A 6,251-nucleotide genomic window follows, 5' to 3' on the forward strand; every position below is an offset into this window, starting at 1 on the left:
TTGTGGTGTGATTGACCCTGACGCTTGATCGCTGGCCATTCGTGCTCTCATCCAACTGAACATGGAGTTGTCGAAACAACAACACTTTGTTCCAATGGTTTGACCATCAGCAGGGTAAAATAACAGGAATCTCATTACAGGTTCAGGATGTCACATCCACATCATGGAGCACAACAAACTGAGAACTGTCGTCTCTGGGTGGGCTCGAACCACCAACCTTTAGATTAACAGTCTAACGCGCTAACCAATTGCGCCACAGAGACTTGTGGTGTAATTGACCCTGACGCTTGATCACTGGCCATTCGTGCTCTCATCCAACTGAACATGGAGTTTACGAAACAACAACACTTTGTTCCAATGGTTGTGTTAACGTGCATCAAAAGTGCAGCAACATTTTCAAGGAAGTAGACCTGTAGTTTTCTAATGTTTGTTAGCTTTTTGAATGGCCTTAAAAGGGCAAAAATGTAGTGCAATGTTCGTCAGCGCAACATTATATTAAAAGGCATCTGTCAGGAGTAAATTCAGCCGCAATCACAAATATATTCTGATAAATATATATTTTAAACAACTGCATTTTCACAAACGTAATATATAATCGCCAAGCCCATTCAAAATAATTAGGGGACTGACTCCGGAAGAATGATGAAGTGGCTAGTCACTTTCATGGCGTATAGGCGTACATATACACACAAACACACTGGACCAACATTGTCCTTCTCACGAGATAAATATAAATGCTAAGGTTTTTCATGCCAGATTGACATCATTTACGTTGTCATACCAGCCAGATTAATAAGAATAAATTATATGTTCCTTGGAGAACACAGAATGATCAAGCTATTGAGTAACAGAAGATCAGAGACCATTGACAGCCATTTTACCAGTAGGTATAGTAACTTGTTATCTTTCAGGTTCAACAACACACCAATCACATGTGACAACAGGAAACACAGCAGGTCAAAAGCAGGCTTACTGTAAGGCCAGGAATGTCTTCCATATCACTGGGAACAGAAAGACAGCATCCCTGGGTGGGCTCAAATCACCAACTTTTAAATTAACAGTCTAACGCGCCAACCTATTCCATCACAGAGACTTGTCATATCCACATCATGGAGCAAAACAAATTGAGAACTGTCGTCCCTGGGTGGGCTCGAACCACCAACCTTTAGATTAACAGTCTAACGCGCTAACCAATTGCGCCACAGAGACTTGTGGTGTGATTGACCCTGACGCTTGATCGCTGGCCATTCGTGCTCTCATCCAACTGAACATGGAGTTTTCGAAACAACAACACTTTGTTCCAATGGTTTGACCATCAGCAGGGTAAAATAACAGGAATCTCATTACAGGTTCAGGATGTCACATCCACATCATGGAGCACAACAAACTGAGAACTGTCGTCTCTGGGTGGGCTCGAACCACCAACCTTTAGATTAACAGTCTAACGCGCTAACCAATTGCGCCACAGAGACTTGTGATGTAATTGACCCTGACGCTTGATCACTGGCCATTCGTGCTCTCATCCAACTGAACATGGAGTTTACGAAACAACAACACTTTGTTCCAATGGTTGTGTTAACGTGCATCAAAAGTGCAGCAACATTTTCAAGGAAGTAGACCTGTAGTTTTCTAATGTTTGTTAGCTTTTTGAATGGCCTTAAAAGGGCAAAAATGTAGTGCAATGTTCGTCAGCGCAACATTATATTAAAAGGCATCTGTCAGGAGTAAATTCAGCCGCAATCACAAATCAGCCGCAATCATTCTGATAAATATATATTTTAAACAACTGCATTTTCACAAACGTAATATATAATCGCCAAGCCCATTCAAAATAATTAGGGGACTGACTCCGGAAGAATGATGAAGTGGCTAGTCACTTTCATGGCGTATAGGCGTACATATACACACAAACACACTGGACCAACATTGTCCTTCTCACGAGATAAATATAAATGCTAAGGTTTTTCATGCCAGATTGACATCATTTACGTTGTCATACCAGCCAGATTAATAAGAATAAATTATATGTTCCTTGGAGAACACAGAATGATCAAGCTATTGAGTAACAGAAGATCAGAGACCATTGACAGCCATTTTACCAGTAGGTATAGTAACTTGTTATCTTTCAGGTTCAACAACACACCAATCACATGTGACAACAGGAAACACAGCAGGTCAAAAGCAGGCTTACTGTAAGGCCAGGAATGTCTTCCATATCACTGGGAACAGAAAGACAGCATCCCTGGGTGGGCTCAAATCACAACTTTTAAATTAACAGTCTAACGCGCCAACCTATTCCATCACAGAGACTTGTCATATCCACATCATGGAGCAAAACAAACTGAGAACTGTCGTCCCTGGGTGGGCTCGAACCACCAACCTTTAGATTAACAGTCTAACGCGCTAACCAATTGCGCCACAGAGACTTGTGGTGTGAATTGTGCTCTCATCCAACCTGAAACAACAACACTTTGTTCCAATGGTTTGATCAGCTGGCCATTCAGGATGCATCCACTCATCCAACTGAACATGGAGTTTAACGAAACAACAACACTTTGTTCCAATGAAACAACAACACTTTGTTGTGTTAACGTGCATCAAAAGTGCAGCAACATTTTCAAGGAAGTAGACCTGTAGTTTTCTAATGTTTGTTAGCTTTTTGAATGGCCTTAAAAGGGCAAAAATGTAGTGCAATGTTCGTCAGCGCAACATTATATTAAAAGGCATCTGTCAGGAGTAAATTCAGCCGCAATCACAAATATATTCTGATAAATATATATTTTAAACAACTGCATTTTCACAAACGTAATATATAATCGCCAAGCCCATTCAAAATAATTAGGGGACTGACTCCGGAAGAATGATGAAGTGGCTAGTCACTTTCATGGCGTATAGGCGTACATATACACACAAACACACTGGACCAACATTGTCCTTCTCACGAGATAAATATAAATGCTAAGGTTTTTCATGCCAGATTGACGCCATTTCCATTGTCATACCAGCCAGATTAATAAGAATAAATTATATGTTCCTTGGAGAACACAGAATGATCAAGCTATTGAGTAACAGAAGATCAGAGACCATTGACAGCCATTTTACCAGTAGGTATAGTAACTTGTTATCTTTCAGGTTCAACAACACACCAATCACATGTGACAACAGGAAACACAGCAGGTCAAAAGCAGGCTTACTGTAAGGCCAGGAATGTCTTCCATATCACTGGGAACAGAAAGACAGCATCCCTGGGTGGGCTCAAATCACCAACTTTTAAATTAACAGTCTAACGCGCCAACCTATTCCATCACAGAGACTTGTCATATCCACATCATGGAGCAAAACAAATTGAGAACTGTCGTCCCTGGGTGGGCTCGAACCACCAACCTTTAGATTAACAGTCTAACGCGCTAACCAATTGCGCCACAGAGACTTGTGGTGTGATTGACCCTGACGCTTGATCGCTGGCCATTCGTGCTCTCATCCAACTGAACATGGAGTTGTCGAAACAACAACACTTTGTTCCAATGGTTTGACCATCAGCAGGGTAAAATAACAGGAATCTCATTACAGGTTCAGGATGTCACATCCACATCATGGAGCACAACAAACTGAGAACTGTCGTCTCTGGGTGGGCTCGAACCACCAACCTTTAGATTAACAGTCTAACGCGCTAACCAATTGCGCCACAGAGACTTGTGGTGTAATTGACCCTGACGCTTGATCACTGGCCATTCGTGCTCTCATCCAACTGAACATGGAGTTTACGAAACAACAACACTTTGTTCCAATGGTTGTGTTAACGTGCATCAAAAGTGCAGCAACATTTTCAAGGAAGTAGACCTGTAGTTTTCTAATGTTTGTTAGCTTTTTGAATGGCCTTAAAAGGGCAAAAATGTAGTGCAATGTTCGTCAGCGCAACATTATATTAAAAGGCATCTGTCAGGAGTAAATTCAGCCGCAATCACAAATATATTCTGATAAATATATATTTTAAACAACTGCATTTTCACAAACGTAATATATAATCGCCAAGCCCATTCAAAATAATTAGGGGACTGACTCCGGAAGAATGATGAAGTGGCTAGTCACTTTCATGGCGTATAGGCGTACATATACACACAAACACACTGGACCAACATTGTCCTTCTCACGAGATAAATATAAATGCTAAGGTTTTTCATGCCAGATTGACATCATTTACGTTGTCATACCAGCCAGATTAATAAGAATAAATTATATGTTCCTTGGAGAACACAGAATGATCAAGCTATTGAGTAACAGAAGATCAGAGACCATTGACAGCCATTTTACCACCAGTAGGTATAGTAACTTGTCATCTTTCAGGTTCAACAACACACCAATCACATGTGACAACAGGAAACACAGCAGGTCAAAAGCAGGCTTACTGTAAGGCCAGGAATGTCTTCCATATCACTGGGAACAGAAAGACAGCATCCCTGGGTGGGCTCAAATCACCAACTTTTAAATTAACAGTCTAACGCGCCAACCTATTCCACCACAGAGACTTGTCATATCCACATCATGGAGAACTTTCGTCCCTGGGTGGGCTCAACAAACTGAGAACTGTCGCTCCAATTGCGCCACAGAGACTGGGTGGGCCTGCTCTCATCCAACTGAACATGGAGTTGACGAAACCAACCTTTGTTCCAATGGTTTATCACAGTAAAATAACAGGAATCTCATTACAGGTTCAGGATGTCACATCCACATCATGAGCCAATAAGAGACTTCTCTGGTGGGCTCGAACCACCAACCTTTTGACGCTAACCAATTGCGCCACAGAGACTTGTGGTGTAATTGACCCACTGATCACTGGCCATTCGTGCTCTCATCCAACTGAACATGGAGTTTACGAAACAACAACACTTTGTTCCAATGGTTGTGTTAACGTGCATCAAAAGTGCAGCAACATTTTCAAGGAAGTAGACCTGTAGTTTTCTAATGTTTGTTAGCTTTTTGAATGGCCTTAAAAGGGCAAAAATGTAGTGCAATGTTCGTCAGCGCAACATTATATTAAAAGGCATCTGTCAGGAGTAAATTCAGCCGCAATCACAAATATATTCTGATAAATATATATTTTAAACAACTGCATTTTCACAAACGTAATATATAATCGCCAAGCCCATTCAAAATAATTAGGGGACTGACTCCGGAAGAATGATGAAGTGGCTAGTCACTTTCATGGCGTATAGGCGTACATATACACACAAACACACTGGACCAACATTGTCCTTCTCACGAGATAAATATAAATGCTAAGGTTTTTCATGCCAGATTGACGCCATTTCCATTGTCATACCAGCCAGATTAATAAGAATAAATTATATGTTCCTTGGAGAACACAGAATGATCAAGCTATTGAGTAACAGAAGATCAGAGACCATTGACAGCCATTTTACCAGTAGGTATAGTAACTTGTCATCTTTCAGGTTCAACAACACACCAATCACATGTGACAACAGGAAACACAGCAGGTCAAAAGCAGGCTTACTGTAAGGCCAGGAATGTCTTCCATATCACTGGGAACAGAAAGACAGCATCCCTGGGTGGGCTCAAATCACCAACTTTTAAATTAACAGTCTAACGCGCCAACCTATTCCACCACAGAGACTTGTCATATCCACATCATGGAGCAAAACAAACTGAGAACTTTCGTCCCTGGGTGGGCTCGAACCACCAACCTTTAGATTAACAGTCTAACGCGCTAACCAATTGCGCCACAGAGACTTGTGGTGTGATTGACCCTGACGCTTGATCGCTGGCCATTCGTGCTCTCATCCAACTGAACATGGAGTTTACGAAACAACAACACTTTGTTCCAATGGTTTGACCATCAGCAGGGTAAAATAACAGGAATCTCATTACAGGTTCAGGATGTCACATCCACATCATGGAGCACAACAAACTGAGAACTGTCGTCTCTGGGTGGGCTCGAACCACCAACCTTTAGATTAACAGTATAACGCGCTAACCAATTGCGCCACAGAGACTTGTGGTGTAATTGACCCTGACGCTTGATCACTGGCCATTCGTGCTCTCATCCAACTGAACATGGAGTTTACGAAACAACAACACTTTGTTCCAATGGTTGTGTTAACGTGCATCAAAAGTGCAGCAACATTTTCAAGGAAGTAGACCTGTAGTTTTCTAATGTTTGTTAGCTTTTTGAATGGCCTTAAAAGGGCAAAAATGTAGTGCAATGTTCGTCAGCGCAACATTATATTAAAAGG

General features: G+C 41.5%; 1 protein-coding gene and 7 non-coding genes across 8 annotated transcripts in view; all 8 read right to left on the bottom strand.

Annotated features, from left to right (window-relative positions):
- LOC135572704 (uncharacterized) overlaps positions 1-6,251 on the bottom strand; it is a 221,963-nt gene that overhangs the window by 109,531 nt on the left and 106,181 nt on the right. The gene's annotated exons all lie outside the window — the stretch shown is intronic.
- Positions 190-263, bottom strand: trnan-guu (transfer RNA asparagine (anticodon GUU)). The gene has a single exon. It is a non-coding gene; the product is annotated as a tRNA-Asn (tRNA).
- trnan-guu (transfer RNA asparagine (anticodon GUU)) lies at positions 1,136-1,209 on the bottom strand. Its single transcript has one exon. It is a non-coding gene; the product is annotated as a tRNA-Asn (tRNA).
- Positions 1,399-1,472, bottom strand: trnan-guu (transfer RNA asparagine (anticodon GUU)). The gene has a single exon. It is a non-coding gene; the product is annotated as a tRNA-Asn (tRNA).
- Positions 2,353-2,426, bottom strand: trnan-guu (transfer RNA asparagine (anticodon GUU)). Its single transcript has one exon. It is a non-coding gene; the product is annotated as a tRNA-Asn (tRNA).
- Positions 3,357-3,430, bottom strand: trnan-guu (transfer RNA asparagine (anticodon GUU)). Its single transcript has one exon. It is a non-coding gene; the product is annotated as a tRNA-Asn (tRNA).
- On the bottom strand, positions 3,620-3,693 carry trnan-guu (transfer RNA asparagine (anticodon GUU)). Its single transcript has one exon. It is a non-coding gene; the product is annotated as a tRNA-Asn (tRNA).
- trnan-guu (transfer RNA asparagine (anticodon GUU)) lies at positions 5,675-5,748 on the bottom strand. The gene has a single exon. It is a non-coding gene; the product is annotated as a tRNA-Asn (tRNA).

Source organism: Oncorhynchus nerka, linkage group LG8 (genome assembly GCF_034236695.1).
Source record: "Oncorhynchus nerka isolate Pitt River linkage group LG8, Oner_Uvic_2.0, whole genome shotgun sequence".
NCBI lineage: Eukaryota > Metazoa > Chordata > Actinopteri > Salmoniformes > Salmonidae > Oncorhynchus > Oncorhynchus nerka.